Source organism: Lathyrus oleraceus, chromosome 2 (genome assembly GCF_024323335.1).
Source record: "Lathyrus oleraceus cultivar Zhongwan6 chromosome 2, CAAS_Psat_ZW6_1.0, whole genome shotgun sequence".
In the NCBI taxonomy this organism is placed as follows: domain Eukaryota; kingdom Viridiplantae; phylum Streptophyta; class Magnoliopsida; order Fabales; family Fabaceae; genus Lathyrus; species Lathyrus oleraceus.
Genome location: NC_066580.1, coordinates 11,901,847 through 11,915,706, shown reverse-complemented (window position 1 = coordinate 11,915,706; position 13,860 = coordinate 11,901,847).

Here is a 13,860-nt window from a genome sequence, read left to right as displayed (position 1 = left end):
TGCTGTGAAGAAGAGACATGAAGGAGATGAATGAGACCATGCTGAAGCTTTTTGCACACCAGAAGACATCCTAAATCAATATGGTTTGTGCGCTCATGGAAGGACGAATCACTTGCAATATGTATGGCAGAAGCATTGTCACAATATAAGAGGGCATGTTGATTGAAAGATATATGAAGTTCTTTGAGAATGCTGGTTAACCATTGGAGTTCACAAACTGTGGCTACCATGGATCTGTATTCTGCTTCGGTAGAGTTACAAGACACGGTTGGTTGCTTTTTAGATTTCCAATATATAAGTGAATCTCCTAGATAAATGCAGAAACGTGTGATGGATTTGCGTGTTTCCGGACAGGTTGCCCAATCTGAATATGAGAAGGATTTAAGTTGCAGAGAAGAATTACTTAGAAAGAATAAACCTTGGTCTGAAGAAGACTTGAGAAAGCGTAGCACTCGAAGAGTTGAGTTAAATTATAGTGAAGATCGGTGGGATGACTTATAGGTTGACTGAGTTGTTGAACTGAATAGAGATTCCAGGCTTGGTGTTGAGTAAATAAATAAGTTGTCCAATAAGCCTTTTGTACTTAGTAGGATCTTGTAAAGGAATACCATCGGTTGTCTTTAATCTGGTGTCTAGAACCGTGGGATTTGTGGCAGGTTTACAACCCAGTAAGCCAGCATTTGAAAGGAGATCAAGGGTGTATTTTTTTTTTGACAAATATTAATTCCATAGTTACTTCTTGCCACTTCCAAGCCTAAGAAATATTTCAATGTGCCAAGATCCTTGATATGAAAATGATGTTGTAGTGTATACTTTATTTTGTTGATAATGTCCAAATTATTTCCTACAATGATAAGATCATCAACATATATCAGCAATACAGTAAAGTGTTCCTTAGACTGGTGTATGAATAGGGAGTGATCAGAAGAGCATTGTTTGAAGTTATTGGTGAGTAAAACATTGTATAATTTTTCAAACCATTGTCTACTTGATTGCTTTAATCCATAAATAGATTTGAGAAGTTTGTATACTTGGTTTGGGTAAGAAGATGAAATACCTTTGGGTAAAGACATGTACACTTCCTCATCCAAATATCCATGAAGAAAACCATTATGCACATCAAGTTGATGAACATATAAGTTTAAAGAAGAGGCAAGGGCCAAAAGTAATATTACAGTTGTGAGCTTTGCAACAGGAGAAATTATATCAAAAAAATAAATACCTTGAATTTAGTTGAAGCCTTGAGCAACTAACCTTGCTTTATGTCTTTCTATTATGCCATTTGAATTGAATTTGGTTTTATAGACCCATTTACAACCTATAGCTTTCTTACTTGGTGGTAAAGTGGTAAAATTCCAGGTGTGGTTGTCTGTTAAAGCTTGGATCTCAACCTTCATAGCCTTGATCCAATGAGGATGAAGACTAGCTTGCTTTATAAGTAGCAGGATCACATGCAGTAATAATGCAGATATGAAAGAATAATATGCATGGGAAATATGATGATATGAAATGTATTTTGAAATATCATAAGGAATAGGTGTGTTATATGCAATGCAGATAAAATCATTCAAGTATGCAGGGGAAGATTTGTGTATAGTGGACTTCCTAATAGAAGTGATTTTAGGAGAAATATGAAAATTAGAAGTAGGTGTGTGATCAGTATGTTGAATTGGCTTATTGGCAGGTAAGGAATGTTGAGGGGTGGTGGGAGAATCAGGGGAATCTCGATGAGTAAAGTTGTCATGTATGTGGTCAAAGTTGATGGGAAGGTCTACAGAAGTAAGGTGGTCAAAAAGTAATGGAATGGTTAATTGGTCAGTATCCAGATAGGAGCATGATTGTTGTTAGTGGTGGGATGAGGTGTGTAGAGAAATATGTTTTCATAGAAAACACAATTTCTGGAGGTAATGATGGATCTAGTATTGAGATAAAAAAGGATATATCCTTTAATACCCATGGGAAAACCTAAAAATAAGTATTTTGTGGCTATAGGATCTAGTTTGTCCCTATGTCTTGTGATGGTGGAAGCATAGGCAACGCACCCAAAGGTTTTAAGGTATGTGAAGGATGGGGGTGCTTTGAAAAGAAGATCATAAGGAGTGTTGTTTTGGATGGTCGGAATGCATAATCCATTGATCAAATAAGTTGCATGACAAAGGGAAAAAGACCAAAAACACTTAGGTAAGTTAGCTTGGAATATAGGGGATCTAGTAACATTAAGTGAATGCTTATGTTTTCTCTCAATAGTGGAGTTTTGTTGAGGTGTTTCAATACAACTTCTTTGATGTAATATCCCTAGAGATGCGTAATAAGATGGCATAAGAAATTCAGTTTCATTATCACTTCTAATGATTTTGATTTTACAAGAGAATTGAGTTTGGTAGTAAGTGATGAAATTTTTAATGTGAATTCTAGTTTCAAATTTATGAGTCCTGAGAAAAGTCCAAGTATAACGTGTGAAATCATAAACAATAGTTAAAAAATATTGGGAGTCGTCCAAAAAAGGAACAAATATAGGACCCAATATATCCATATGCACTAAATCAAAGCAATGATATTAAATATAAGTACTTATAGGAAAGGGAAGCCTACATTGTTTAGCTAAATGGCAAGTGTGATAAAGAGAATTCTTATTGTATTTGATAATATAAAAATTTTGTGCCATATTATGTAAAATCTCAGTAAAGGTATTGTCATACGGTGAACTGACTTGGGGTATTTTGCTTTTTATCGCAATGTCGCGGATAGCAAGAGTCGCCACCGACTTTTCTTTTATCCAATAAGGAAAGGTGGAAAAGAACAGGAAAGACCTCAATAGATTTTGGGTTCGGGAGGTACATTATACAAAGGGAAGGTATTAGCACCCTTTGTATCCATGGTTATCCATGGGCTCTTAATTGCTGGATCACTTATATTTTTGTCTGAAAAGTGTTCGTGAATTGTTTAAAAATGTTTCGAAAAGAGAGTTTAACTTTGTAATGATTCTCGTATGAATGTATACAAAGTATTTATCTCGTTTGATTTTTGAAAACGGTTTAGAAAAATGTAACTTGGTAATGATTCTAGTACGAATGTATACCAAGTGGTGATTTTCTAGGATTTGCAAAGTGTGAGGGGTGGGAAATGTTTTAGGTTATGATCCAGCAATTGAGAGTTATACCTTCCTAAGGTCGTTATGAACGTTTCCTATCCTTATGAGGGTAAAACTGTCCTTACTATTGAGAAGTAAGTAATTTTACCCTTTGGATGTTAAAGGATCATTGTAGGGTCATCGATAGGTCATTGAAGGCAACAGTTGTAAGGATACCTTAGCATTCGAAGGGACGATCATCATTTAACCGTAGGCTACACCGAAGGGTCATCGAGGGACAAAATCGTATTTTCGAAGGCAACATCCGAGGGACCATGATTTATTTTATGATGATTTAATCGAAGGGCCATTGCTAAGTGTATCCCCACATTCGCGGGACATGACCGTGGTACCGTAATATCGTAAGGCAAAAGAGAGGTCCAAGATCACATATTTAGAGGCCGTATTTTACAATCGATTAGGTAATTAGGATGAATCTCCACATTAAAATTAATACATTAAAATTAATACATTAAAATTAATACATTAAAATTAATTAGGTACTTTAGGGTGAAACTCCACAAGGGTATCCCACAAATAAAGTGGAAGACCTAGACAACAATCTTTTCCTGGGAAAGGCGAACCTTTACAAAATTCAGCAAACGGGTTAGAGTACCAAGTTAGGATGCAATCAAGGATTGCACCGCAAAAGAAACCAGAACAGCAGTAGGGTCAGATAGACAATGCATGGCTATGATAAAAACATGACAGGTTAGCAAAGGACAGAACAGAAAAATCAGCGACTGTCCCGGTTGCCGCTGCCTCGCCTAGCGAAGGCTTAGCGAATACTCGCTGCATGCTCGCTTAGCGATGTGCTAGCGAGCGGCTGCGGATCCTGGTTTTGATAACGATATAATGGCAGCAAGCTTCACACCTTATAGCATTCATTACAGAGATTATGTGGTTAGACGTTCAGATGTTCATGCATACTTAAATTCATATGTAAAACTTAAGATAGTTTCATAAATTCAATCATGATACCATATGCAAATTAAGAACATAAGGTAGTAATAGCAATGCCAACCTGTTTGTAATCGAATTGTAACCTTGAATTGGCCTATCGGATCGAATTGAGCGGAAGTGACCTTGCTGCCGCCGGCTTTTCCTTCAGGGTTTTCCGTCTGTGAGCGCTAGGGTTTGCTTGCTAGGGTTCTCCTTTCGTCCTTTTTCGTCCTCTTTTCATTACTGAAGTGCTGGTATTTATAATGCTCTTTTTTGTGACCTAATGGGCTCAGAGTGAAGCCCAGAATTTTCTGTTATCTGCCAGCTTCGCTAGGCGAGCGTGTAGCGAACGTTCGCTAGGCGAGCGTGTAGCGAACGTTCGCTAGGCGAAGGATTTGCTCGCCTAGCGAGCAGGCCAGTTTGGGCCATTTTCTGGATTGGGCCATTCATGAGCTGGGCCTTTGCTCCTTTAAGATCAGTGTCATAAAAATGAGTCGGAGTGCCCTGAAAAATGTCTTAAAATATTAATGGGCAAATTTTGGGGTATGACAGGTATGTCCTAAGTGATGATGCCATAAGGCCGAATCTACATTATTAGAATCTTTAAAACTAACAGAATTACAAGTATTAGGATGTGTGAAATTGTAGGGTGAATTATGGACAGGGACTTTGTGAATGATGTAAAAGGTTATTATGATGAGTCACATGTCCAATCATCCACTTGGTAGACATGTCTTGAATGTAACAGGATTTATATAAGAATGAAATGTTATATTTAGATGTATGGCATAATTTAGAGATAGAGATTAGGCTAAACCTAAACCCATGGATATAAAAAACGTTGTGCAGGTGAAATGAGTGATCAAGTATAACAGCTCCAGAAAAATTAGCAACGATGTGAGTCTCATTAGGGAGATGAATATAAGCAGGATCAATGACTTTGATATCTGAAAAACACTTGATATAGGGGCAGCCATGATGAGACGCCCCAGAATCAAGGATCCACATAAAGGGTATTTGAGATTCAGTACCTGTGTTGATAATACCTGAAATTATATGGTTGTCATGATTAGGAACTTTATTAGTCTTGGAATACTTATGATCCTTCCGGGATTGTTGGAGGAGAAGAAGTGAGTGTTGGTAATCCTCTTTAGAAATTACACATTCTTTGTCTTGAATGTTAGAACAAGATTTGGTTATGCATCTATACCTTGAGTTTTGATGATAACAATGTTGTATTTGTGTGAAAACAATTTTGGTATCCTAATGATTTGTTATTGTGTAGCTTTAACAGACAGTTTCGGTTCAGAGTATATGACGTGCAACATCATCAATTTCTGAACAATAAGTTCCAATTCCGCTTATGCGCCAGTCATAAGAAGTTTTGAAAGATGTTCAAAGTTGATGTTGCAATGATCTTTCTGCTTCTGTGTTGATTCACTCCTGAGAAGCTTCTGGGAAGATGTTATGTTGTTGTTGCAACGTTCTCTCAGTTTGTGCTTCTGGACGTGACTCTGATCACTAAGCTTCTGAAGAATGGCAAGCTTTTGAAGTTGTGTTACTTAAATGAAAATTTTGAAGATCTCAAGCCATACATTGAGGTTATCAAGGTTCTGATTGTAGATTCTGAAGATACTGAAGATCTCAAGCTAGACTAATAACGTTGTTAAGATTCTGACTGAAGATTCTGAAGTTTCTGAATCCAACTTTATGTTTCTTCATTTCATGCTTCATCAACTATCATCAGAAGTCAATGAACTTGAAGATAAGATCAAATGGGCGTGTGATTAAATAGTATATAGTACAAATCAAGTATTCTTTCCACTACCTGATATCGTGGGCAATGACAATACTATACATCACACTTGTCACTGAATTTGTGGGTGAAGGACAATATGCAGTATCACTCCTTTCACCATCCAATAGAGGAAAACCGCTCTATTTGTTTTTCCCATTTTTCCCTCCAACGGTCTCTTTTCTTATGCTATATAAGTGAGACTTGGAGACTTGAAGAAAATAGTCGCGTGCTACAACAATTTGACAAGTATGTTTCTTTGTGAAAAGCTATCAATTTCGTACACAATTTTTCTTTAAGTAATAGTTTATCATTTGTGTAAAACCTGCTTGTGTAGAAGCAACTTGTAACATACAAAGTATTATTCAAACTGTTTGCTTGATTCCTTAAGAAGATTAGGATATAGTCGGATCATTGAGAAGACAAAGAAGGTTATTCTTTGTGAGTCCTTAAGAAGACTAGGGTATAGTCGGATCCTTGAGAAGACAAAAAAGATTATTTTCTGTGATTATTGTAATCAGTTGATTATAGTGGATTAAGTAATTATGTATAAGGCGAAATTACCTTGGCGGGTGGACTGGAGTAGCTTTGAGTTTTAAGCGAACCAGGATACAAATACTTGTGTTTTTATCTCTTTGTTATTAACTTTTAAATGGTGTTCTTGAGTTGGTAAAAAGCTTTTGTTTTTGTAAAACCAAATTCAAACCCCCCATTTCTTGTGTTTTTCACACCTTCATTGAGTCTGTGTGGTCTTGGACTCCAAAGAAAACTTGGCATTCTTGTTCCTATATCCAGGTGGAAACCCATGTTTGAAATAACAGGTTTCCACTGTATGATTTATTTTGCTACAATTGGTTCATAGCATGGAATTCTTCGAGTTTCCTTTACCTTTACCTCTAGCGTTATTATTATTGCTGGTGTTGTTTGTGTATAGAATGGTTGAGTTGAGTGTAGAAGTAGGTGGAGCAACCACTTGTTATTGAGTAATAAGCGAATAGACGCGAATGATGTCGGGAAGCAGACCAAGGAGCAAGATTTGTGTCAAAATGTTATGATAATTATCGTTTAAACCCTTAAAAAAACACAAAACATACTTCATATGCTTGGAATTGCGAACGACTTTGGCCAAATCACAGGTGCAAGGTGTGGGGCATGAACAAGAACGGGGTTGGTCGTAAATCTTATAATTCATCCCAGAGGATCTTGATATTAGTGAAGTATGTTGACAAAGATCTATCACTTTGTGTGAATGGAATGCAAATCACGAAGAAGATCGGAGAAGCGAAAGTGATTACCTTTGGTGAAGCATTCTCAAAGATCTTCCCAAAGGTTAAAAGTTGAGTCGAAGCAAATGGTGCTTTGTGTGATGTGAGGTGAAAAAGTATGATTGATCCAAGAAAGTACCATATTATTGACACGATCCCATAGCTTGTAATTCGGATCAAAGAAGGTTGGTTTAGGGATATTGCCATTGATGAAGGGGATTTTATTCTTCGATGTCATTGCACAGCACATGAATTTACTCCAGTTGTGATGATTATTATCATCAAAATGTGGTGCAACAAGGGTGACGCTAGGGTTCTCATCAGAATGAATATAAAAGGGGTTTCTAGGGTTCAAGATTAGATCTGTGGGATCGTTCTTGAAATTATCATTGTCATCTTTCTTAGGGATTTCTTCGACGGTGGATTTGTCGTCTGATTCATCGTCGAAAGCCATGGAAAGTAGGGATGAACGCAATGAATCTTTGTTTTGTGCGTGGATAGAAGATGACGATGGAAATGGGAAAAGGTGAAAGAAAGGGTATAGTATACTGATACCACATTACAATTGATAATTGATGATGATAAAAGGCAATTGACGCCATAAACTATATTTGAATTATGAATCACATGAGTTAAAAAAAGTAAAGACCTAAACTATATAGAAAAGATATTGGGCCATAACAAGTAAAAACCAATAAACCTAATATCAGACAACAAAGTCCAAATAAGAAACGCTATTATCTAATAAGACCGGTGTTAAGTCTGATTATTTCAAATTTCAAATTGTTTAATTTAGTTTAGGAGAAAACTGTTGGTGTAAGCCCTAGAGGCCAATACTTTTGGTACTTGTATCGAATTATTTATTAATAATAAAAGGCTTTTTCTTTATTACGTTTGTTTAATAAAGTCCCTAGAATAGCTAGTCTGTTTAATGTATCAAGTATGACTTAATCATGAGATCACATTAAACATAAGGACACTATTCTTAAAGTATCCGTAGTCGAGCTTTAGTGTGAAGTGGGATAACATTAAAGCATTAAGACTATTATGTTTGTAGACTGATGATCACATCTCATGGATCATGGATAAAGAGTTATCAAGTCTTAAACATAGGTATGAATATTAGGAGTAATACTTATACCGGATTGACCCGCTATGAGAATACTATATAGAAAGTTATGCAAGGTGTCATAAGTTATTCTCATGGTGATAATAGTGTATTCCACTCTTCGACCTGAAACCACTATGGATCCTAGATGTAGAGTCGAGTGCTTTATTGCTGATCCAACGTTGTCCGTAACTGGATAACCATAAAGACAGTTAATGGGTACTCCACAAAGCATGCTGAGGGACATGAGTGTCCTAGATGGAATTTGCCCATCCTGCGTAACAGGATAAATGTCTATGAGCCCAATATTGAACTGAACAAGGATGACACGGTCTATGCCTTGTGTTCAATATAGACATAAGGGCAAAAGGGTAATTATACACATAAGTATTATCACATAAGGAATTGTCAGATCATATGACATTTTCGTGTCTTGGGTAGCAGTGATGTGTTGCTAGATACCGCTCACTGTTTATTATGTTAAATGCGTAATTTAATATAATTGCCAACGTCACGAAAACCTACAGGGTCACACACAAAGGACGGATTGATGAGAGATAGAGTAACTAAGGAATACCGTAAGGTACGATGCCCTTAAGTGAGTTATAGAGCATCGTAAGGTACGATGTACTTGAGTAGAATACGAAATATGGTAAGGTACCATGAGCTTAAGTGATTTTGGGCATATTATAAGATATGGGCCAAAATACACTTAAGTGGGCTTTTAGCTTGAAGCCCACACAAGTGGTTCTATAAATAGAACCCTTGTGCAGAAGCAAAAATTTGCGGTTGCATTATTTTCGTTTTCTATCACTCTCTCTCTCTCACTCAAAGCCTTCATTCGTACCAGCTAGCACTGAGATTGAAGGAACCCGTTCGTGTGGACTGAGTAGAGACGTTGTCATCGTTCAACGTTCGTGATCGCTTCGTGGATTTGCATCAAAGGTTTTGATCGTCACAAGAGATCTGCACCAAAGGTTTCAACCGTCACAAGAGGTAAATATTCTATCACTGATCATGACCATTCGTAAGGATCTCTAAAGGAGAAATTTTTTAATTTCCGCTGCGCTTTGGGTCGCAATTCTCCTTTAGTGGTATCAGAGCCACTTACGAAACCATGACTCGGGTAGCTGTTTATTTTCTGTATTAATATGATTAAAAGACAGAATGAATCAATTAATTAAACGAGTAATTAAATTTGGCATCATGAGTGTACGAGTTGGATGATTGATGTTGACTATGCTTCGGAATCCGACATTAGTATGGTGAAGCAGCGATACATCGATCGTCCATAGGTTACGCAATTGAGACCGATCAACTTATATATGATATAAGTAATCCTAATGCAAAATACGGTATATGTGATATACTGTTTCTGTTTCGTTCATTCGAACACTAAATGATTGTTTTCCTTTGAGCGATCAATGGTCATTTGCTTCGGAATCCGACATTAGTATGGTGAAGCAATGACCTGTTGATCAATCATACTGAATCAACAATCGAGGTGTGTTTGACGGTCTGAAATTGGCGCATTAGGGTTGGTGACGGCGCAAGGGTTGTGCCGTCAAGGAGTTGTGAATTTAGGGCTTTTTGGAAGAGGTCCGTAGACTGTTTCAAAGCCCTATTAGTTTGGCCGCGTAAAGCTCGTGTGACGAGCGCAACAGGCGTAACAAACAAGACGCGTGACGTTCGTAACAGACCCATGACGGTCGTAACAAGGGCGTGACGGTCGTCACGTGCTTTGTGACGGTCGTCACATTCACAAGTCCAGAAAACTAGGCATTTCTGTTTTGGCCCTGTGACGGGCGTAACATGCCTGTGACGGTCGTCACACTCACAAGGTCAGAATTCTCGGGGTTCCTGTTTTGTGACTACGCAAGGGTTGTGTTCATACAAAACAATGTCCATTCCCCGGCTGACTCTGCGTAGTGTGGTCGGTCGCCGAAATTTAATTTGGTTTTAATTAATTAAAGGAATTAAAATTTAATAATAACAATGTGTTTATTATTATTGCCTTGTGGTGATCAGTTATGGCCTTAGTTGTCCTTTATTTTGTTTTGGGTTTTTAAATACGACCCGCGTGTCGTGCCTCTCCTTTTGATCTCTTAATGTAACTTCTTTTCTCATCTCAAACCCTCGTATGTAAAACGAGTGTCTTCTGGAATGTAATGTTATGAAGAAAGAGAAGAAGACAATGTTATGGAGAAAGAGAAGATTTCAATATCAAAAGAGGACAATCTTGAAGATCTTGCTTGGAGAAGCTTAGAGAAGAATTCAATATTAAAGGAGGACAACCTTGAAGATCTTGCTTGGAGAAGCTTAGATCGTTGTAGGTTAGCTTAGGTTCTCTCATTGGCTTGAGAGAACAATTGCGCTAGGGGCCATAACTGTTTCATTTTGTTTGTATGTATGTTGATGCATGTGAATGTATGTTGATGCATGTGAGAGACGATTTATATGATAAACAAGCCGGTGAGATCATAACAATTGCAATTCCCTCAAACTAAAATATTAAGTTTATGCTTTCCAAGTTTTAGCACTCATCAAGACTAGTATCGGATAATGTAGGTTTCGCCAAAGCGAGGTGCATGTTCTATATTAGTAAGGTGCGATGGGATAATTGTAATATCCAACTGCTAAAACAATGGGTCAAACTTAACTAAACAAATTATGATGATATTATATGTGTTTGCTTTCCAAGTTTTAGCACTCATCAAGACTAGTATCGGATAATGTAGGTTTCGCCAAAGCGAGGTGCATGTTCTATATTAGTAAGGTGCGATGGGATAATTGTAATATCCAACTGCTAAGACAATGGGTCAAACTTAATTATAATAATATCATATATGTTTTAGAAGCAAGAGTTGGGAATAATCCATATGATGGATTGGAATAAGGAGTTATTCACCCAACTGAAATTTTCGAGAGTTGTATGAGATACAACTGGAAGGAGTTCCTACCTAAATAACCTAGTTTTGTGTAATCCGCCTACGCGGACTTAGAACGAAGTGAAATATGGATCTCGACCCACTAGAAAATCTTCCAACGGGATTTTCCGAATCAAATGATGAGGGTCATTTGTTTTGAGTAAAATAGTGGGAGCATATTTGATTAAAGGCCTAATTAAATATGTCAATGATACTTATATTTTCTTAATTCTTATGTAGATTACCATGACAACAAACACCTCTAACAACATCTTGCGATCAATCCTTGACAAGGAAAAATTGTCTGGGACAAATTTCCTGGATTGGCACCGAAACCTGAGGATTGTCCTCAAACATGATAAAAAGCTGTATGTCTTAGAGACTCCTGTTCCTGAAGAGGAACCTCCTAGTTCTGCACCTAAGGCAGAAAGAGATGCTTATAAGAAGCATGTCGATGATGCCAATGAAACTGCTTGTCTCATGCTAGCTACCATGAACTCAGAATTGCAAAAGCAACATGAGAACATGTCAGCGTTCGATATGATCGAACACCTGAAGTTGCTCTATCAAGAGCAAGCAAGGCATGAGAGGTTTGAAGTTTCAAAAGCCCTTTTTCAAAGCAAGTTAGCTGAGGGAGCCCCTGTAAGTCCCCATGTGCTCAAGATGATTGGGTATGTGGAAAACCTTGAAAGGTTGGGTTTTCCCCTCGGAAAGGAACTTGCGACTGATTTGATCTTGCAATCGTTGCCAGATAGATTCAGTCAATTTGTCCTAAATTTCAATATGAATGATATGGATAAATCTCTTCCTGGACTGCTAGGCATGTTAAGAACAGCTGAACAGAATCTGAAGACAAAAGGGAAGTCCATTCTGATGATCAGAAATGGAAAGAGACAGAACAAAAGGCCCACCAAGCAGGGTGATAAAGGGAAAGGCAAGGAAGTTGCCAAACCCAGACCCACTGTTGCTGCTTTGAAGCCTACTGGAGGCATAGCAAAGGCAGGCACCTGCTTCCATTGCGGTAAGACCGGACACTGGAAGAGAAACTGCCCAAAGTACCTGGAAGATACGAAGAATGGAGTAGAGACTTCAACTTCAGGTATTTTTGTTATTGAAATAAATTTATCTACTTCTGCATCATGGATATTAGATACTGGATGCGGTTCTCACATTTGTACAAATGTGCAGAGGCTAAAAAGAAGTAGAGATTTGGCAAAAGGTGAAGTTGACCTACGAGTTGGCAATGGAGCAAAGGTTGCTGCTTTAGCCGTAGGAACTTATGTATTAACTTTACCTAGTGGTTTAATAATTCAGTTAGAGAACTGTTATTATGTACCTGCAATTAGCAGGAATATTATTTCCATTTCTTGTTTGGACAAGTTTGGTTTTTCATTTATAATAAAGAACAATTGTTGCTCAATTTATTTGAATGATATATTCTATGCTACTGCACAAATGAGCAATGGACTATATGTCCTTGATCTCGAAATGCCTATATATAACATTAATACTAAAAGGATGAAACCTAATGAGTTAAATCCAACTTACCTTTGGCATTGTCGATTAGGCCACATAAATGAGAAACGCATTTCCAAACTCCATAAAGATGGACTCTTGGACTCTTTTGATTATGAATCATATGAGACATGCAGATCTTGTTTAATTGGAAAGATGACAAAGTCTCCATTCACAGGAAAAGGTGAAAGAGCTAATGATCTTTTGGCCCTCATACATACTGATGTATGTGGACCACTGAACATACCAGCCAGAGGAGGTTTTCAGTACTTCATCACATTCACTGATGATTTCAGTAGATATGGTTATGTGTATTTAATGAAACACAAATCAGAGTCCTTTGAAAAGTTCAAGGAATTCAAGCATAAAGTACAAAACCAACTAGGTAAGAATATTAAAACTCTTCGATCAGATCGAGGTGGTGAGTATTTAAGCCTAGAGTTTGATGACCATCTGAAAGAGTGTGGGATCCTATCCCAACTTACTCCTCCTGGAACACCCCAATGGAATGGTGTATCTGAGAGAAGAAATCGAACCCTGTTAGACATGGTCCGATCCATGATGAGTCACGCAGATCTTCCAAACTCCTTTTGGGGACATGCACTATTGACAGCAGCTTACACACTTAACCGTGTTCCATCCAAAAGGTTGAGAAGACACCATATGAGATATGGAGTGGTAAGAAACCACATATGTCTTACATGAAGATTTGGGGTTGCGAGGTTTATGTGAAACGACAAATTTCAACTAAGCTTGAGCCCAAATCTGATAAATGCTTATTTGTGGGATATCCTAAAGAAACAAAGGGGTATTACTTCTACAATCCTTCTGAAGGCAAAGTATTTGTCGCTCGAACTGGAGTTTTCCTAGAAAAGGATTTTATTTCCAAAGGAACCAGTGGGAAGAAAGTAGAGCTTGAAGAAATTCAAGAATCACAAAGCATAGATACACCTATGGAGGAATTAGAGCAGGAAACACAAGAAGTTGTGGAAGAGCAACCTGCTCAAGTAGAACAAAACCAGCGTAGGTCAAGCAGGATACGTCAACTACCTGAGAGATATGGATATCTCATAACTGATCAAGGTGATGTATTACTCATGGATCAAGATGAGCCTGTGACCTACCAAGAGGCCATAACTGGTCCCGAGTCTGAGAAGTGGCTAGAAGCCATGAAATCT